Source organism: Ovis canadensis, chromosome 4 (assembly GCF_042477335.2).
Source record: "Ovis canadensis isolate MfBH-ARS-UI-01 breed Bighorn chromosome 4, ARS-UI_OviCan_v2, whole genome shotgun sequence".
NCBI lineage: Eukaryota > Metazoa > Chordata > Mammalia > Artiodactyla > Bovidae > Ovis > Ovis canadensis.
Window position 1 is genome coordinate 57,958,473 of NC_091248.1, and position 21,819 is coordinate 57,980,291.

At 40.3% G+C, this 21,819-nt stretch overlaps 1 protein-coding gene across 3 annotated transcripts in view; it reads left to right on the plus strand.

The window, feature by feature from the left end:
* Nucleotides 1-21,819, plus strand: part of MAGI2 (membrane associated guanylate kinase, WW and PDZ domain containing 2) — a 1,500,648-nt gene that overhangs the window by 1,337,078 nt on the left and 141,751 nt on the right. The window lies entirely within an intron of this gene.

Here is a 21,819-nt window from a genome sequence, read left to right on the forward strand (position 1 = left end):
TCACTGGTCAGCACAGTGCTGACTCTTCATCTTTCAGCTCTGGGCCAGAGTGGAAAATCTTTTTTCCCTCACGTGAACTTTCTCTGGCACAGGTGGGGAGTACAGACCAGGTCATTGTTGACTTTCCCTAATGCCCCCTGCAATCTGATATTCTAGGGGAAAGTTAGTTTTACTTTGGTAAAATGCCATGATGACTCGCAAAGTTCTTAATGATATCCATAGGCCCTGGTGTTGAAAAGTTAATCTAGAGATTCAGAAGCTTATCCAGTGGCTCTTTTGTGACATTTTAAGTGTAATTTACCAAAAAGGATGAAATAAAACTGATCGGTAAAGAAATTTTTTTCCCACCTAACCTCAGCCCGCCAACCATGCAGCCATTGAATATTCATTTGAGTTTAGGAGAGGTGCAAATTAAAACCTAAAACCAAGACGTCTATAGTTTTGCCCTAACACACAGAGATTCAAAAGAAATGAAAAGTGCATTGGACAACAAGTCCGAGCCTCTCTCCAGCTCATCCACTGACTATTGTGTCCCTTGAGTGAGTCACTTGGTTTTCCTGCGCCCATTCCTTGTGTACGTGATCAGGAAAAATGGTCTTAGTAGCCTCTTTCAGCTCTAAATTATATTATGCCATGAATCATCGTGGAAATAAGATATTAGGTTAGGTTTGTCTGTGTGTGAAAAGCCTTGGATAAGTTTGAGGCCTGACTTATATTTTTCATTGTCTTAAGTTATCACTTCAAACTTCTGTTAAAACTTTCATTTTTGTTATATTTTTAGAGTGCTCCTCACACCTTCACTTCTTTTGTTCATCTTATCCTTTGTCAGGAAATGATCTGAACATACCTTAAACATTAAGCTCTTAAACATACATAACTAGCTCCCCTTTTAAGGCATTTTAAGGCAAGATTTCCCTCCTTCTTTCACTTATAAAATTATAGCATTTGTATATTGCACTGAGGTAAAATGAAGGAGGCTGATGGAGGCAAAAGACAGCCACGCCACGGGGCTCTGCCCTTCACCTCAGCCGGCCATCCTCAGGAAGCCGCTGCTCTCGGCATACCTGGAACCTTCAGTGGAACACTCGTTTTAATGTCCCATAGTCACAAAGGTCTGCCCTAAAGTGAAGCCTTTGAGGGGCTTCCCAGGTGGCATTGTGGTAAAGAATCCTCCTGCCAATACAGCAGACGTAAGAGACGCCATTTCAATCCCTGGGTCAGAAAGATCCCCTGGAAGAGGCCAGGCAACCCACTCCAGTAGTCCTGCCTGGAGAATCCCATGACCAGAGGAGTCTGGTGGGCTACAGTCCATAAGGTCACAAAGAGTCAGACACAACTTAAGTGACTTAGCACAGACACACAAACATCAGCAATCAGTGAGCGGCCCATCTTACATTTTATTGCTTTGGGTTATAGCAGTGTGTTTTCTTCCAAACTCTATACTGAGGTTTGTTCAGTGATCACCTTAAAAATAGAGGCAATTGGTGCGACTTGTACTACTGCTGGGACCCTGGCCTTTTCTAAATCAACAATACCCCAGAAGTCGTTGCCGGACTTATACCCATGCAGTGGAATTAGAAAGTGAATCTTGTTGGTTGCTCTGTCCTTGGTTTGCAAAAGCAAGTTCCCTTTCAGAGTTCTTCAGTTCAGTTCAGTTCAGTCACTCAGTCATATCCGACTCTTTGCGACCCCATGAACTGCAACATTCCAGGCCTCCCTGTCCATCACCATCTCCCAGAGTTCACTCAAACTCATGTCCATCGAGTTAGTGATGACATCCAGCCATCTCATCCTCTTCCATCCCCTTCTCCTCCCGCCCCCAATTCCTCCCAGCGTCAGAGTCTTTTCCAATGAGTCAACTCTTCACATGAGGTGGCCAAAGTATTGGACTTACAGCTTTAGCATCATTCCTTCCAAAGAACACCCAGGGCTGATCTCCTTCAGAATGGACTGGTTGGATCTCCAAGGGACTCTCAAGAGTCTTCTCCAACACCACAGTTCAAAAGCATCAATTCTTCGGCGCTTAGCCTTCTTCACAGTCCAACTCTCACATCCATACATGACTACTGGAAAAACCATAGCCTTGACTAGACGGACTTTTGTTGGCAAAGTCGTGTCTCTGCTTTTGAATATGCTATCTAGGTTGGTCATAACTTTCCTTCCAAGGAGTAAGCGTCTTTTTATTTCATGGCTGCGATCACCATCTGCAGTGATTTTGGAACCCCCCCAAAAATAAAGTCTGACACTGTTTCCACTGTTTCCCCATCTATTTCCCATGAAGTGATGGGACCAGATGCCATGATCTTCGTTTTCTGAATGTTGAGCTTTAAGCCAACTTTTTCACTCTCCTCTTTCACTTTCATCCAGAGGCTTTTTAGTTCCTCTCCACTTTCTGCCATAAGGGTGGTGTCATTTGCATATCTGAGGTTATTGATATTTCTCCCAGCAATCTTGATTCCAGCTTGTGCTTCTTCCAGCCCAGTGTTTCTCATGATAAACTAAAATATTCCCTTAATCCTTGAGTGAATCTCTACTTTGAATTCCTTTAATGACATAGTGGCTTTTGCTTTGAGTTTTATGCTGAAAGTAGTTCACTAAGGAGGTATGATGATTTCATCCACACCATTAATGTGGTGCTTTTGTAACAGAAGAAATATGGTGGAGCAGAGGACTATATATAAAACACTAGTTTTCCCTCAAATATCCGCTTCTAAATATAACTCATAAAACCAAATGTCTTCATAATCTTCTAGAAAATCTATATGTTAATACATAAAAATATAATAAGGTGTTCAGCCTGCGCTGATGTACATATGTTTTAAGGCAGACCAACCTTTTCACATTTGTACGTGTGACTTGATTTCTGCTTTAGGAAGTAGCCAGGGGCTACAGTCTGAGTAGAGTGCAGTTTTTAATGAAGCAAAGTTCATCCAGAAAGGTGGCACTTTCTGTGTATAATCCAATCTTCCCCTAATGAGTCCTTGATCATAATACCCCTGATTAAAAAATATCTACAGAGTAAACCTCAAACCCACCTCTCTTACATGCAAGACCCTAAGTTATATAAACACAGCCACGTTTTACTAGTAGCTCCTGACAGTTCCGCTCTATCAAAGCTGGTTTAGTTACCCCTGAAACACAACTTTTGCTTTCCTCCCCCTTAGTCCATGTTTTGGCTGCTGTCACTTGAAATACCTTCTTTTATCCACTAATAAATGTCGTCAAGCTTTTCCCCAGGTACTGTACTAAGAATCTTCCACTATGGTTAATTTTCACAGCAACCCTATGAGGTGGAGAAGTGAAATTTGCTCAGTCATGTCCAACTCTTTGCAACCCCATGGTGTGTACAGTCCATGGAATTCTCCAGGCCAGAATACTGGGGTGGGTAGCTTTTCCCTTCTCCAGGGTATCTTCCCAACCCAGGGATCGAACCCAGGTCTCTCTCATTGCAGGCAGATTCTTTACCAGCTGAGCCACAAGGGAAGCCCATGAGGTAGAGACTTCTGCCCAAACAGTAAGCATCTCTTACAAGCAGCTCAGAAATCTCTCCTTAATTTCCGAATGAGAGTCTGCCTGAAGCCTCACCCTTCTTTCTTAAGTGTTTTCTGCAGTTCTTATATGAAATTCTTCTTCATTTTGTTTTTTGTTGGTGTTTTTTTTTTTTTTTGTCTTCTAACCTCTTGATTGTTGACTGCTCTGTGATTTCCTTTATCTTATGTCTTATTACTCTCACTGTCGTTTTACTTTTCATATGTTTTGCTAACCCTAAATGGAAGTTCCTTAAGGGCAAGAAATTATGACATTTCTTTAAATCCCTCACAATTCCTGGTAGTATGCTCTTCAAGGATTTGTCACATAATTTATGTTGGTGAGATAGGGTTGGATTGGACTCTCATACAGTGATCTAGCCCTGCCCTCATCAAAGTGTGAATGTTCTCTGCTCCAACTCTCTATATACCTAAACCTAGCTGTTCTGTCTCTTAAAGGCAGCATGACATATCTCTGAGAATGAGCATAGCACTCAGGAAAGGAAATGTTTACAAGCTGGTCCTTGTGCAGCCTGAGAAATTATACCATAAGAGAGTGGTCCCAGATTCTATACAGATTTCCCATCAGTTGTGCTTAGCCTAAGTAAATGATTCCACAGCAGCTAAGGGCCTAGTGAAGTCTTAGGTGAGAGAGCCCTCTAAGAAATCAGGCCCTGGTGAACCAGGAAAGTGCCCCAGGAAGACCTAATCATGAGTATCTGGGTCACCAAACCCTTGTGCTCTGAAGGGCCAGACTGCAGGTTCCAGTGTGCTCCCTGATGCCCCTCGTCCTGGCACTGACTGTTCCTGGAATGGCCATCTATCTGTATGAACACCATCTCAGTGGCAATGATACCATCCTAAGCAGGAAGGTTTGGATGGCAGCCCAAAATGCTTAGAAAAAAGTATGACTTCAAATTATTTATTCACTTCACAGTCCTCGTTAACAAAGTAACCCCTATCTGTTCCAAGTGAATGACCTCTGAATCACATTAGTTCTTCATAGGATCATACCCAACTAAAACCAGATGACTAGAACCTATTGATTAAATTCAACTTTTTTTCAGTCCTGCACATGACTAGTTTTGTTCCCAAATTAAAACTCAGCTGCCGAGGTCTTAACAGTAAACAGACTGGCAAACAACAAAAACAAGAAAAGATTTTGCATCAAACTCTAAGTCCTCTGATATCCAAACATCCACACATGTATTGACTAAAATGTAAAAACAAGTGTAAGCATTTTATTTTCTTAGCACTAATGAATTTAAAGATCAGACTGAAGTGACTTAGCGGCTTAGCAGCAGCAGCAGCAAACTGTAAAATAAGAATAATAAACCCAGAGAGATACAGCATCATTCTTATTTATTTTCAAGAAGAGGAACAATGCAGCCTATCAAAAAAAAAATCTGTGAGTGCTCACATTGCATTTTTTTTTAATTCTTGACCATTTTTCTTATCTGAATGGAGCTCATAAATCATAATTTTTCCCCACTAGGAATTATTTTTCAGGAGGGTTTTATCATTACGTTCAAAGACTCTCCAGGCAGCAGCAGAAGGTGGATGTCTTCTTAGCTACTGTTTCCTCTGGGCTTATGTCCTGCAGGTCCTTGTTATTCGCTGGATGGTACAGGGAGATCACAGCTGTGAAAAGAGCCCAGACTAGGTGTACGGGAGCTGCCTCTACCAGCAGAAGATGCCCATGAGGTTCAAATAAATTCTGAGCCTACAGTTCACTTTTGCAAAAGGCATATTTTCTTTATAATCCATTCAGGGCCTCATGTTGGATTAAATTCTCTGTGATTTTGTTTTTCCTCTTTTTTCCCAACAATCAACCACATTAAAAAAAAAAGCTGATTCCACAAAGATGACTATTTTAAAAGCATGTTGTTAAGTGAACACAGTACTGTTATTTAATCCCCATTTTCTAGCTATGTTGAAAGAGTGTCATTAGGGAATATTTTCCCACTTGGGCTGGGATAAATAGCATTTCTCTTTGTGCCCCTGCTTTCACCAAGGACTCAGAGAGTGCCTATATCCAAATCCGCCCTGCCATACCAAATCCTGGTAAGAATTCTCTGTGTTTGTTCACTTGACCACCAATAATTTTGACATTTATGCTGGATTTTTTTCCCAAACAAACCATTGGCAGTCTTTGGTTAGAATTATTCCTAAAGATTAATCAGTCAGCCTCCTCTGGGTTGATGATCACTAGGCATTCCAAATGTGTACACTGTGCCAAAGAAAATTAACTAAATAGTGGGGCCTGCTACTGGCACATTCATTTCCCAGTATGATCTCTTCCAGATCCTCTTTCTCTAAGCCAGGCAACAGTTTGCTCCACAAACATGCCCAGATGTTGGGCACCTGGTGAACCCATCTGCTTTCTCAAGGCTGAGGTGCCCAAAACCTTCTGTTCAGAGACTGTTCACAATATAGATATGTTTTTATGGACTCATCATAGAGGAGCGTCTCCCGGTAAACAAGAGCACATAGTTTAAAGGGTGTTCTGACAGAGAACAGTTGAAACAACGTGAGGTAGAAGAATATTTCCACTTAGAAGTCTTCATTCAAATGTGTTTTAGACTTGCTAGATGAACAGCAAGATGAAACATAGTTTAAATTCCTGTATTTAAATTTAAATTTGCAGTGAAACCTTTATTGTATTGTTTGCCAAGTGTTTTAGCCTGTGCAGACTTCTATAATAGAATGCCACACACTGGTAGCTTGTAAACACCAGTTTATAGAAATGTATTCCTCACAGTTCTGGAGGCTGGGAAGTCCACGATCCTGGCACTGACAGCTTCAGAGACTGGTGAGAGCTGGCTTCATAGACAGTGTCTTCTCACTGCCCCTAACATGGTGAAAGCGATAAGGGAGCTCTGGGTGGCTCCTTTCATAAGGGCACTAATCCCATTCATGAGGGCTCCAATCTCATGACCTAATCACCTCCCAGGGCCCCACCTCCAAATAATTGTCACTTTGGGGATTAGGTTTCAACATATGAATTTGGAGAGGACACAAACATCCAGTTGCTAGTGTAAAGGTAGTCACTGATAGTGATGCTTCCTGGGGCTTAGTGGTTAAGAGAAGGCTAACAGGTATACTTTCAGCTCCAATCAGTGTATATACTCACAAGCTTTAAAGCAGGCCTCCTAGTACCTAAGTTCATATCCCAGCTGAGTCGATACACAACTGCATCTTCCATACTTGAGACGCTAATGCAAGCTATTACCTAAACATGTTTTCCAAATAAAATACCTTGAATACATCAGGACCTCCCTACTGCCACTGCCAAGGCTTGGAAGAGGCTCTAGATTAGCACTTTGCAGTAGAACTTTCTGCAGTGATGCCAGTGTTCTGTCCTGCACTAAACAATACTGTAACCACTAGCGATGCTCGTGTGGTTATGGAGCACTGGAAATGAGCACCGTGGCTGAGGAATTAGATTTTTAATTGTCTTTCAGTTAATCGAAATGGCCATTTGTGGCGAGTAGCTACCATGTTGGGCTGCACAGCTCTGAGCATTGCAGTGGCCTTTGCGTCCTCCCTGCCTCCAGCCTTCTTCCCACCCTCCTACCCTTAGTCTAACCATACGTCCGCTCTGGGGCTCCTTCTAAAACAACAAGTCTGATGATGTCATGTCTCTCCTACATCATTAGTGACTTCTCATTTGGTCTTCAAATAAATTCCAAACCCGTGGCCGCAACCACTAAGGCCTGCCATGATCTATCCCCTCTCACCTTCTTCCTGAGGCTCAACTGTTTATGCTGGTGGCAACCCTGTACCCACACTACAGACTCACAGATCTGTGCCTTTGCAAGTCGTATCACCTGGGACTGTGATGCTCTCCCCACCCTTGCCCACCTGGAAGAGTCCTGTTCACCTTTCAAATGCATACTAGGCAGCATTTCCTCCTCCTCCTCTACTGTCCTCTTCCCACCTCCTTTCTCCTGCTCATTCGACAGTACTTCTTTTAACTACTCTCTGTTTATTTCCACCCAAAACCCTTTCTTTATCACTCCCTGATTTTTTTACTTTTCTCTCATTTTTAAGGTGTAATTATAGATAGTAAATTGTACCCTTTTTAGTCTGTAGCCTGTGAATTTTGACAAATTCTGTGTCTGTTTTTGTAACTACAACCACTTCCTTAACCAAGGAAGTCAAGCCCTCCACCCACTCCCGGCCCAGGCAGCCATGGATTTGTTTTCTGTTCTGTAACTTTACCTTTTCCCGTGTAACTGGAATTACTCAGTATATAGCCACTTAGCAGAATTCATGTTAGATACATTCAGATTGTTTCATGTGTCAATATCAGATCCTTTTAAATTGCTGAATAGTATTCCTTTGTGTGAATGTACCACAGCCTGCTTATCCATTCCCAGTTGAAAGATATTCTGGTGGTTTCTTGTTTTGGATGATTATGAATAAAGCAACTATGTACCTTTTCATATAGGTTTTGTGTGAAAATAGGTTTTTGTTTTACTTGGGTAAATATCCTGGGGTGGAACTGCTGGTTCATGTGGTACCACTTTCCAGCATGACTGTTCTATTTTGTACTTCCCTGGATGAGGGCTCCAGGTGAGCCACATCCTTGCCAGTACTTGCTGTTTCCAGGCTTCATTGATTTTTTTTTTTTTTTTTAGCTTTTCCAATAGGTGTGTAGTGCTTTCAAGTTACATTTCTTCTCTAAAACTAAAGATATCGAGGATCTTTTCATGCATCCTTTTGCCATCCTTATAGCTTCTTTTTCACTTTTGGTCTCTTCCCTGTAGACTGTAATTGGTATTTCACTTTGAACAAGGGAACACATTTTGAGGTTCTTCAGCCTTTGTTTTTTTACTTCTCAATCATTTCTCATGGTAGAGTAATAAAAATCATCCTATGATGATGATCTCAAGTGAAGTTATTATGAAGATGTATGTCTGCTTAGTAAAAATGAAAATATATATAATTGCTATACTTTAAAGTACAAAGGATTAGGTAAAATACATATAAGCTGAAATTCAAATGAAGTTAAAATGTGTAATAGTTGGATAAGAAAGAAGGATAAGAAAGAAAAATTATATGCAGTAATGGTCTCACATTTCAAATAAGGAAACTGACATGATTTATTTGGCCATTCAGAGGTCACACTGAAAGTTGTTTTCAAATTAATATATGATCAAGATCTTCTAGCTGTTGAACCCTTTGCTTGAGGGTCTATTCATGTTTTATCCAGTCATGCGAAATTGCATTATTTCAAGTTAAAACATGATCTACCTTGGTGGTGAAACTTTGGCTTCCGTGAGAAACTAAGCAGCCAATAAATATTCATGTAATCTTCTGGATAACATATTGAAAAGGACAGCTGGCTCAGGAGGGATCATTTGCCTGGGTTAGTATCTGTTTCCGTTTACATTAAGAAAATATTGCAAGAAGTTATTATCTACCTGAGGGCTTATGGGAATACAATGAAAAGCTGATATTGCACCTGATTGCTTTTGACATTTACCTATTGTAACAGGGAAACTGTGTGAAGATAGCCAAGTGACTTTTTACAAAACACAATTTCAGAAGCTATAAAAGGAAACCAGAGATGGCAGAGATAGAATACACTGCCTGTGTGAAGATGAGAAACATGACTTGTCAGCAACACCTGCTTGTAACTATCAACCATTGCTATTGGGCCTGCTGAGAAATTACTGAAAGCCAAGTACACTGATGGGTGTGAATTCTCAAAGGCAGTTGAGACAGAGAGAGGAAAGAAAGTGTGGTTTCATTGAACATTTTTAACACAATACCTGGGGTTGATGAAATGTAATTTTATGACATGTTCTGAACTCTTGAAAATAAATCAGTTATCTTTTATATTTTATCTGTCAGGGCTACAGGAAACAGCAGGACTTTTAAAGTTTGGGTCCATAAAATATTGATATTCTTTTCCCAAATAGATTCCAAATCTTTAACTGGTACACCAACATATTGATTGCAAAAAATAAGATTTACAGAAGATATTTTCAATTTCTAATTAGTGATGTCATTAATATTTATCTTTTCCCATTTCTTAGACACCAATAAAATGGTAGTAAATAAAGAAGAAAGGGATGGCTGTGAATGGGGGAGGTACTTTAAAGACAAAAATATGGCAACTCATTTTGTAAGACAAAGCAAACCAAAAAGAGAAATGAATAGCACTGATCTGCCCATTTTCTTTTAGAAACTCAGACCAGCTCAGAACTTTGAAACCTTTGGGAAGAATAGAAAACAACAACCATGGCCACCAGACATGAAATTTGTATTTTTAAAACAGAAAAGCAAGCAAATTAATGAAAGAATAAAAGAAAAAATGGAACAATAGCAAACTTCAAAGATCACTCACTTACATACATAGAGAATATTACCATCATAATATAAGTATGCTGTTGCTGCTAAGTCGCTTCAGTCGTGTCCAACTCTGTGCAACCCCATAGATGGCAGCCCACCAGGCTCCCCCATCCCTGGGATTCTCCAGGCAAGAACACTGGAGTGGGTTGCCATTTCCTTCTCCAATGCAGTAAAGTGAAAAGTGACAGTGAAGTCGTTCAGTCGTGTCTGACTCTTAGCGACCCCATGGACTGTATAGAATGCTATTAAAAGAAAAAATGATATGATTAAAGAAAGAATTCTTAGGAATTGGGAATATCTTGACTAAAGTAAAAAATCCAGCAGAAGGATTGAAAGTTAGAGTAAAGGAAATCTCACAGGCAGTAGGACAAAAAGAAACAGTATGAAAGAGATGATAAAATTAACAAATCAATCCAGGAAGTCAGTATCTATTAAGAGTTTCACAAAGAGAGAGCAGAGAAACAGAATGGAAGTTATCAAAGATATATTATAATAAAAGTTCCCTAAAGCCACACTAAAAGAAATGTCTCCATACTGAAATGAACCAAAATGCATCACTGCATAACTTTAGAACACAAAATATACAAGGACAATCATAAACATTTCTGAAAGGAAACAGAAAAATAAGTAGGTTATATACAAGGGGAAAAAAATCCTAAGGAGTTCAGACATCTTAGTAGCAACCCTGGATGTTAGAAGACAGTAGAGCAATGCCAGCAAATTTCTAAGGAAAAGGGAATTTTTCAGCCTCAAATTTCATACAACCTAGAATTCAAAGCCAGAATTCTATTTCAAATGAGAAAGTAAAGCTGAAGAAGTTTTCAAACAGTAAATACTGAACCATTACTTTCTCCCATGTATAGTTTCTAAAGGAAGATACTATAGGATGGGGTTTAGCAAAAGGAAAGAGTGTATTTAAAAAAGACTCAGGATTTACTGACTGTGTATTCCACCTTGGAGAACAAAAGGAATTCACCTGGGGTTTGTTTGTTTGTTTGTTTGTTTTTGACAAAATAAATTCAAACTTTAGTTTTTTTAATTTTTATTGAAATATAAAATGTGTTAGTTTCTGCTATATAGCAAAATGAATCAGTTATACACATACGTATGTGCCCTCTTTTTTAGACTCCCTTCCCATTTAGGTCACCACAGAGAACTGAGTGGAGTTGCCTGAGCTATACAGTAGGCTCTCATCAGTCATCTCTTGTATACATAGAAGTGTATATGTATCAATCCCAATCTCCCGATTCATCCCAGCACCCCGCTCCACCTTGGTATCTGTAAGTTTGTTCTCTGCGTCTGTTCTCTATTTCTGCTTTGCAAGTAAGTTCATCTGCACCATTTTTTTAGATTCCGCATGTAAGCAATATTATTTCTCTTTCTGACGTACTTATTCTACATGATAGGCTCTAGGTCTATCCACATCTCTGTCAGTGACACAGCTGTGTTTCTTTGATGGCTGAGTAATATTCCATTGTCTGTATGTAACACATCTTGTTTATCCGTTTCTCTCGATAGTTCAGTTGCTTCCATGTCCTAGCTACTGTAAATAGTGCTGCAGTGAACTTTGGGGTACATGTTTCTTTATAAATTATGGTTTTCTTCAGGTATATACCTAGGAGTGAGATATCTGGGTCATATAGTAGCTCTATTTTTAGTTTTTACTCCATAACGGGAAAATCTTGGGTCACTGATTTAACTCAGTGATGGAAATATGCATTCTTTTCAGAATTTTTGGAGGGACATGCAAAAAATGTTGAGTAGAGTTGATATTTGACTTAGAAGGACACATTTTCTATATCAATTTCAGACCAAAACAGGTAATAAAAAGAATGTCCCAGCTGCCTGGCAATTAGCAAGGGAAAAAAAGGACTTCTTGGGATATACAATAAAGTGAAATGTATTTTTACAGTAATATCTAGAGTGGAAGTGTTCCCCCATCTTCTCCCTCTCCCTCTCCACATACCCCCATGCATACCTTTCAGGCCACCTGCAGATTTGAGGGGCATGACTATTCTGAAGTTTCTTTAGCTCCTGCCACTCTCCTGTCTAGATGTTTTGTCAGATGATGAGGGATATAAATAGTATGCAAAGAATACAGAAACTCCTTCAAACGTGGTGTGTTAGTCACTTAGTCGTGTCCAACTCTTTGCAACCCCATGGACTGTAGCCTACCAGGCTCCTCTGCCCATGAGAACCCAGGTCTTCTGCATTGAAGGCAGATTGTTTACTGTCTGAGCCACCAGGGAGGCCCTAAAATGTCTGTAACAGTAAAAGTCTATTTAAAGAAAGAGAAAGAAGGATATATGCTTAGTGGATGCTCAGTAATGAGTGACTTATAGGAATATTTAATGAAATAAGAGAATTAAGGTAATTTTTAGGCCTCTTGAATCAACATATAATGAATCAAAGATCTTTAAGAATATAAATAGCAGCAATTATTTGGACTATCTCTTCTAATGATGTGCATGGGAATGAGAAATGCAGCCACCACTGGAGAAAGAAATTGTTTTTGCCCCTTCCTCCACCATCCTTTGTGATAATTTTTCTTGATAACATACCATATTCTCTTTTACACCTTCCATTGCAAACACTGAAATGATACCTAGTGGTATAAAGACAAAATATACTATGAATATAATCACGTTGTTGTTACTGTTCAGCAGCCAAATTGTGTCCAACTCTTCACAACCATGTGGACCGCAGCACCGCAGGCTTCCCTGTCCCGCACCAACTCCTGGAGTTTGCCCAAATTCATGTCTATTTATCAGTGATGCCATCCAACCAACTCATCCTCTGTTGCCTTCTCCTTCTGTCTTCTGTCTCTCCCAGCATCAGGGTCTTTTCCAGTGAGTCACCTCTTCGCATCAGGTGGCCAAAGTATTGCAGCTTCAGCTTCAGCATCACTCCTTCTAATGAGTATTCAGGGTTGATTTCCTTTAAGATTGACTAGTTTGATCTCTTTGCTTTCCAAGGGACTCTCAAGAGTCTTCTCCAGCACCACATTTCAAAAGCATCAATTCTTCAATGCTCTGCCTTCTTTTCTGTCCAGCTCTCACATCTGTACATGACTACTGGTAAGACCATAACCTTGACTATATGGACCTTTGTCAGCGAAGTGATATCTTTGCTTTTTAACATAGCATCTAGGTTTGTCATATCTTTCCTGCCACGAAACAATTGTCTTTTAATTTCATGGCTGCAGTCACCGTCTGCAGTGATTTGAGAACCCAAGAAGAGGAAATCTGTTACTGCTTCCTCCTCTTCCACTTCTATTTGCCATGAGTAATGGGACTGGATGCCATTATCTTAGTTTTTTTTTAATACTGAGTTTTAAGCCAGCTTTTTCACTGTCCTCCTTCACCCTCATCAAGAGGCTCTTTAGTTCCTCTTCGCTTTCTGCCATTAAAGTGGTATCATCCACATATCTGAGGTTGTTGATGTTTCTCTGGGAATCTTGAGTCCAGCTCATTACTCATCCAGCCTGGCATTTCTCATGATGTGCTCTGTGTATATGTTAAATAAACAGGGTGACAATAAACAGCCTTGTTGTACTCCTTTCTCAATCCTGAATAATTCAGTTGTTCCATTCAGGGTTCTAACTGTTGCTCCTCAGATAAGATGGTTTGGTATTCCCCTTTCCACCTCTTTAAGAGTTTTCCGCATTTTGTTATGATCCACACAGTCAAAGGCTTTAGTGTAGTCAATGGAACAGAGGCAGATGTTTTTCTGGAATTCCCTTGCTTTCTCTATGATCCAATGAATGTTAGCAATTTGATCTCTGGTTCCTCTGCCTTTTCTACACCCAGCTTGAACATCTGGAAGTTCTTGGTTCATAAAATGCTGAAGCCTAGCTTGGAGGATTTTGTGTATAACCTTACTAGCATGGATGAAGATGAGTGCAATTGTCCAATGTTTTGAACATTCTATAGTACTATGCTTCTTGGGAATTAGGATGAGGATTGACCTTTTCCAGTCTTGTGGCCACTGCTGGGTTTTCCAAATTTGTTGAGATATTGAGTGCAACACTTTAATAACATCATCTTTTAGGATTTTAAATAACTGCTGGAATTCCATCACCTTCACTAGTATTTTATTGGCAATAGAGCTTTCTAAGGCTCAGTTGGCCTTCCCTGGTAGCTCAGAAGTTAAAGCATCTGCCTGCAATGCAGGAGACCTGGGTTCAATCCTTGGGTTGGGAAGATCCCCTGGAGAAGGAAATGGAAACCCACTCCAGTATTCTTGCCTGGAAAATCCCATGGACAGAGGAGCCTGGTGGGCTACAGTCCACGGGGTAGCAAACAGTCGGACACGACTGAGCGACTGAGCGACTTCACTTTCACTCAAGGCTCAGTTGACTTCACACTCCAAAATGTCTGGCTCTGAGTGAGAAACTGCACCATCGTGGTTATCAAGGTCATTAAGAAGATATTTTTTGTACAGTTCTTCTGTGTGTTCTTTCCATCTCCTCTGGATCTCATCAGCTTCTGTTAGGTCTTTACTATTTCTGTCCTTTATTGTGCCCATCTTTGAATGAAATATTCCTTTGATAACTCTAGTTTTCTTGAAGAGATCTTCAAGATCTCTAGATCTTCAAGATCTAGAGATTTCTTGAAGAGATCTCTCTAGTCTTACCCTTCCTGTTGTTTTCCTCTATTTGTTTGTTCATTGAAAAAGGCCTCTTTGCTATTGTTTGGAACTGTGGATTTCGTTTGGTATACCTTTCCCTTTCTCCCTTGCTTTTCGCTTTTCTTCTTTCCTCGGCTATTTGTAAAGCCTCCTCAGACAACCATTTTGCCTTCTTGCATTTCTTTTCCTTGGGGATGGTTTTGTTTGCTGCCTCCTGAACAAGATTACGGACCTGTGCCCATAGTTCTTCAGGCACTCTGTTTACTAGATCTAATCCATTGAATCTATTTGTGACCTCCATTGTATATTCATGGCGGATTTGATCAATTATATAATTTTCAGCATCCATGTTCGTTTTCAGTGGAAAATGAAAACATGATGTCCTTATTTAGAAATTATTAGGAAGATGAGGATGTTGAAAGTGCACCACTGAACCAAACACAAGACCCTTTTGAGTGTAGAAATCTGTGCATAGGTCACATATGCATGAAGCTAGGCCTGTGCCTACAAGTTCACCAAATCTTTCCAAACAAGATGAGGCTAACTCAACCTCATGTTCCAGGATGGGATGCTCAAGTAATAGCTAATTGCATTTCCTAATGCAATGAGTTTTCTTTTGATTACCAGTTCACTGTCAGGAAAATAATAGCATAAATGTAAGGTATGGTTTATGAGGGTCTACTCCTCTTCAACCATGTGGTTAACTTTTCAGGTGGTCTTTCTGCCCCTTGAAACAAGAGTTCAGCTAGCTTCCCAAAATGCCAGTGGTAGGGCCCTCTTTCCATTCTCTCATCTGACTATCTTGCTTGTTACCTACTGCAGGGTAACTAAACTGTTCAGCCACAAGAGAATGACTCATGGGAGCTAGAGAGGGGAAAGTGCACGTTTGGAATCTGCAGTCCTTAAAACACCAGCTGCTCGGTTTTGGATTGCACATTATTTGGGTATGAAATTCAGAGAAGACGTTTTCATTTTTGGAAATCTGAATTTTACAGACTTCTAGAGAAAAACAAGTCATGCAGTCTGTTTTTTTTTCTTAATTTTACCACAATTAAAAAAAAAATACCAAACACATGTTTTCCCCATATCTTCACCCCCTGACAACCTAGAAAATCTCTTTTGAAGGACGTTGTGTCCCACTGCAGGAAGGGAGAGAATCTAGCTGAATGGGCTTGTCACCATAGAATATTCTCATTCGGGACTTCTAGGAAGGAGAGAGGTGGAAAATGAGCAAGATTAGCACTAGGCTTAGGTTTCTGAAGGCCCCCACCCCCCCCTCCCCCCCAGAAATCAGAATCCATCATCATATATTAGAAATATCCTGTGACAATTACTCTTCTGTATATCTGGAGAAGCTGGGCAAAGGCATCATATTTGGGCTCTCGGGGAAGCATGGAAGCATAATGTTGGTTGGAGGGACCCCATCCACAAAGCATCCTCTCTGTGCATCTCCCTTCATGGATATGATGGCACCCCCTTTACTATCATGCGTTTTTCACTAAGGGAGCTGCCACTTAGCCTAGGGGCCATGTGCTCTCCCTTCCTGAGAGTGGCTTCCTTTTCCTTATCACTCTGTAAGTCCACACCTGGACTCAATAATCCATCCCCCCTTTCTACTCTTGTATGTTACTTGCACCACAGATTTTCCACTTGTGTTTTGTTTTAAATATTTGGTATGATTATCCCTGGTCTATGCAACTGTACTGGGAGATTTCTGAGGGCAAATGCCACGCATTTATTTTATTATTGTCTTCCCCACTGTACATAGCATTTTGCCTGTTACTCAGAAGATACTGTGCAGGAGTGTGTTATTGATAGAATTACTGATTTTCCTACCCTGACCCACGATTTTAAAACTAGGCAATAGATAATTTTCACAGGTGATTTTAAGAAAACCAACTGGAATCATCTAGTTAAAAAAAATTCTTTTCATGTCAGGTCATAGATTCTAAACCCAGACTAACTTCTGTCGCCTCTTTAAGCTAATGATATGTTGCTTAACCTTCATAAATTAGTGGAATTGTGAGCTAATGAGAATTGATACTGTTGATTGCCTTTGAAGTATTTATTTTTGTCACTTTCATTTCAGAAACTTCTCCCTTGTAAGTTTGACATGAATGATGCAGAATTCACTTTCCCCATCTAATGCTTTTCTCAATATACAACTCTACTTCATGGGGTCTGTTAACAAGGAAATAATTAAATGTAAACATGAGTCTCAGGCTCTTCCTTTTCTGAAATGAGATACATATAAAACAACAAAGAAATATCGGGGGAAAGGTGGGAGGAAGATCCACTACTCCCTTCAGTAGGATGACGCAGCTAAAAATTCCATGACTAATCTATCACCAAAAGATTCCAAAAATATACACCACCAGAACAAGAAAAGTCCTCCCACCTTCTGATGGGAACTGACCCAAGGGAAAACACAAGCGCTCATTGGTTGTCCATTGACTGAAGGTGTCTGGATAGACCATAGTAGGTCCCAGAAGAGAAACCCACACCCAGAAGGGAAGATCATGGCTTCCTGTAGTGGTTATGGCTAGACACCCAAAGAATCCAGACCTTTGGAGCTAACTTAGAGACCATCTGGTCCAACTGATTCTGTCTGAACATTCTTACTAACACAAGTTTGCCGTGGTGAGCATTGCCAAAAGCATCACTTCATCTACAGGAAAATATGAAACATATTGCCGTGTAAGTGCACAGTAGTGTTTTACCCAAAAACGAATAAAGAAGAAAAAGATGGGTTTCTTTTTTCCATAATTTATGTGATTTGCAATTAAAGGAAAATTTCCAACTAGTAATATGTTGTCTCCCTTCCAATGTCAGTATGCCCAAAGCCTCGTGACATATTGCAGCTTTTCCCAAATATCTGTGTATCTTAAGAACACTGTGTCAAGAGGCCTGATCCAAAGATTTGATTTATGTTGCTGCCTGACAGCTGATGTCTGCAAGGCATGCCATCTAAATGGACTGCACTTCAGCAGTTACCTTAATCATCAGTTCTCAGAGAATTAATGACTACATTCATCCCAATAATAGAAATCAAGGTCAGGGCCTCTTCCATGCTCTGTAATCTCATTAACTATGCACAGAAAGTACTTAGGTCACAAGCTCTGTAGACCTCATAACTGAGTGAGTGGAGCTGCATCTTGTTTCCAGAGGGAGCCTCCTCTGAGCATACCCCTTGTTGTACAGTAGCAGTTGATGTCCTTATGTATGGAGGGGAAATGCTGGTAAAGGGAAGTGAGGCTGTCTGCACCTGCCAAGAGTTTCAGGTACTGGTTTTATGACAGTAAGTGCCAATAGCAAATTATTTGAATAAAGCCATTCAAATAAGCCAGGCACTTCAGTGATGGGGCATCCATTTCTGCATTGTATTCTCATTCAGATATTATGTAAGCCACTCCATCATTCCAGGACATTGTCATAGAATTTAGTTTTCATTCTTTTATCTTGGTTTTTAGTTTTTATGCTACCTGCCCTAATAAAGTGAAAATGAGCTTTAGAATTATCAGCATACACATATTTAGAATGAAACTTTCATCTTAAAATCTCAAGCATGGTTTCCTAAGCTAAGTTTCACCAGGCAGTCCTTCACTTCTCATAATTCAAATTGCTTTCAGCCCCTTGTGGCTCAGCTGGTGAAGAATCCACCCACAAGGCAGGAGACCTGGATTCGATCCCTGGGTTGGGAAGATCCCCTGGAGAAGGGAAAGGCTACCCACTCCAGTATTCTGGCCTGGAGAATTCAGACCCGACTGAGTGACTTCCACTTTCACTTTGTCACATATTTTAAAAAGAAGGGAGTGACCCCAAGTTTCCAAGTCGTAGGCTTTGACATTTTTTATTGTTGTTTTCTCAACAGTTAAATAAGCATGATTATTAAATTTTTACAGCTGTTTCACATTGAAGCTGTAAGAAGTTAAAATAAGTGCCTAATACAGTGCCTGGAAATCAATCAATAGCAGCATAGTATGCCTGTGTGTGTGTATGTGAAATCTTGTTTTGAAACATTTGGAGTTTTATGCCCAGTAAATTCTAAGTGATGCACAGTAATGGTGGGGAGCAGAGGCATGAATAATTCAAAACAGCAAATCATCTAAATATCATTTGTATGTGTTTTGAAATGTATTTTTTAATTTCATTTCAAATGTAACTGTTTCTAATACCCAGAGAAATTGCCTCAAAGGAATGACACTGCAATGTGAAGTCCTTGCTGAATGGGATCTGAGGAGCTGTCCAATTTTCCTGTTTTCTCCTCTCCCTGGTGCTCTCTTCTCCCCTTCCTTTCTCCTCCTTCCTTGCCTTTCAAAAGAGCTGCCGCAAAGAAACCGCTTCAAGCAAACCTCCTGCCTTTCGCCCTCTTCTGGATCAGGGCCAGTGGTGAAGCATTTACGACTCTCTCCTTAGCGGCAGCCTGCACTCACCAAATGAAAGCACCGGGTGCTCAGGGAGCACTCGTGGAGGGAGGAGTTGGGGAAGGTGAGAGAGGCAGTGTTGGGCTCTGTTAAGGACACAGGCTGTGGCATCTGACAGTCTGGAATTCTAAACCCCGGTTAGCCTATGCGAACTTGGGCAGACGCAGACTGTTTAATGCCCCAGTTTCCTACGCTGTAAACATGCAATGATAGCACTGTCAGGTAGCTCATAATTTATTGAAGATAAAGTTATATTTATTTTAACATAGTTGTAAGTGTGTGTATGTGTGTGTGAGCGGTTCAGTGCAGATAATGCATCATATACAGAAGAGATCTGTATTATACTCATTTTCCTTTTGGATAATTAACGCTTACTTGTAAGTTAGTGTTTTCCTATAGAGATTGTTGCAACACCTTTTTTTTGTGAAACCTCGGAAAAGGGAACAGGACTCTTGACCTCAGCTAGTGTCTCTATTTTCCATGAAACATACCTCTCTTTCCCAAATGAAGCTGTTTTCCCTGATACTGCTCTGTAATAAGCAGTATTCCTTCTGTTTTAGCTGTGTTACAGGTTTGCCCCATGCAGACAGAATTTCAGCTGGTGCCAGTACCCAAGCACATACATATCAATAGTGATGTCACTTTAAAGTAACAGTAATAGAAAGAATGAATGAAGAGCTAATACTTACAGAGCAAGTCTTAATGCCAAGGACTGTTTTAGTCATTTTATGTATGATAACTCATTTAATTATCAGAACCATCCTGTGAGTTCAACTGTATTATTATCCTAATTTTACTTTTGAAATACAGAAAGTCAGAAAGGTCACATAGTTGTTTAAAGATCAGGATAGATAACAATATTACCTAGTATGACCGGGGAGATCTTATCATTTATTGACTGATCCAGGATACTCTTGACCACGAAAGAATGCAAAAACAGGAATGAAAGTTCACTCTATTTATGACTGAAGGCCAGACACCTGGCAGTACCAGTATCATGCTACACAATTCGTAAACAAATGAGTTTTCATTACATTTCTGCTTGCGCACTATATTGTCCTAAGATTCTCAGACGATCATCAGTATGCTGTACGTAAGTTGTTCTTAATTAAAGCCGCCCATGCTTATGGTAAATAAAAATGTGTTTGAGCTTCCAACATGATGAGCTTCACTTCAGAGACACAGGCTCGGCCAATATTTTCATATGCTACCTATAACCTTTCACAACAGAAATATGAGCAAGGTACTGCTTCATTAACTCTCTGATTGTCCTTCCTTACCGTGGCCATTAGTTGACGTTCTGCCTTTCGCTGTGTCTCAGACACAAGATTGAGAGTTTAAGGAACAGACATCCCTGGGCACAATGAATGGTGAAGTGTATCTTTGCTTCTTTATGCAGATGAAATCAGTCCCCGGCTTCCACAGGGAGTGCAACAAGTCATTGGCAGGCAGTTTCCCCACTGGGCTCCTGCCTTGAAGGGAAAAAGGAAAAGAAGCAGGTTTCTATACGGTCAGCACCTTGAGGGCATGCATAAGGACACCATGCACTATTGATATCTGACCCCCAAAATAGTTAACCTCTAGGAACTCAGACACTGACACTGAACACAAGTCAACCTGTTAGAAAATCTATATCCCCACAAACCTGGCTCTCCTCATGCATATAAATGAACGATGACAAAATGAACTGTCATTGTTTTAGAGACATATACCATATTCCATTAATTGTAATACGCATTTTTCATATTTTAACATTTCAAAAATTAGAGAACATGCTATGTCAAATGGAGTTACTGTTTCAGGGCTAGAGGTTTTTTCTTTTTTTTCTATTTTTCTTTCTTGTGGTTCATAAAAGAAAGGTGTATCTTAGTGGAATTTTAAATTTGATGAACTACATTATATACCAGTTATTAACAAGATCTTAGCACCACTTGCACTGAATCAGAAAGAATAAGTAATAGTTGAAAACTGCATCAGCCTTTAACCTTAATAGCTGAGTAGGAAGTTGGTCATAACTTCTTCATCAGCTGGATAATTCCCATATAAGTAAGTATTTCTTTCCTTTCCTGTTTTCTCCTCTTAATGAAATAGAAGAGGGTAGATATAAGTTCTCTGCACAGAAGTTAAATAAGCAGGGTAACAATATACAGCCTTGACGTACTCCTTTTCCTATTTGGAACCAGTCTGTTGTTCCATGTCCAGTTCTAACTATTGCTTCCTAACCTGCATATAGGTTTCTCAAGAGGCAGGTCAGGTGGTCTGGTATTCCCATCTCTTTTAGAATTTTCCACAGTTCATTGTGATCCACACAGTCAAAGGCTTTGGCATAGTCAATAAAGCAGAGGTAGATGTTTTTCTGGAACTCTCTTGCTTTTTCGATGATCCAGCGGATGTTGGCAATTTGATCTCTGGTTCCTCTGCCTTTTCTAAAACCAGCTTGAACATCAGGAAGTTCACGGTTCACATATTGCTGAAGCCTGGCTTGGAGAATTTTGAGCATTACTTTACTAGCGTGTGAGATGAGTGCAATTGTGCGGTAGTTTGAGCATTCTTTGGCATTGCCTTTCTTGGGATTGGAATGAAAACTGATCTTTTCCAGTCTCGTGGCCACTGCTGAGTTTTCCAAATTCAAGGGGACCCAACCTGTCCATCCTAAAGGAGATGAGTCCTGGGTGTTCATTGGAAGGACTGATGCTGAAGCTGAAACTCCAATACTTTGGCCACCTGAAGAGTTGACTCATTGGAAAAGACCCTGATGCTGGGACGGATTGGGGGCAGCAGGGGACGATAGAGGATGAGATGGCTGGATGGTATCACTAACTAGATGGACATGAGTTTGAATGAACTCCTGGAGTTGGTGATGGACAGGGAGACCT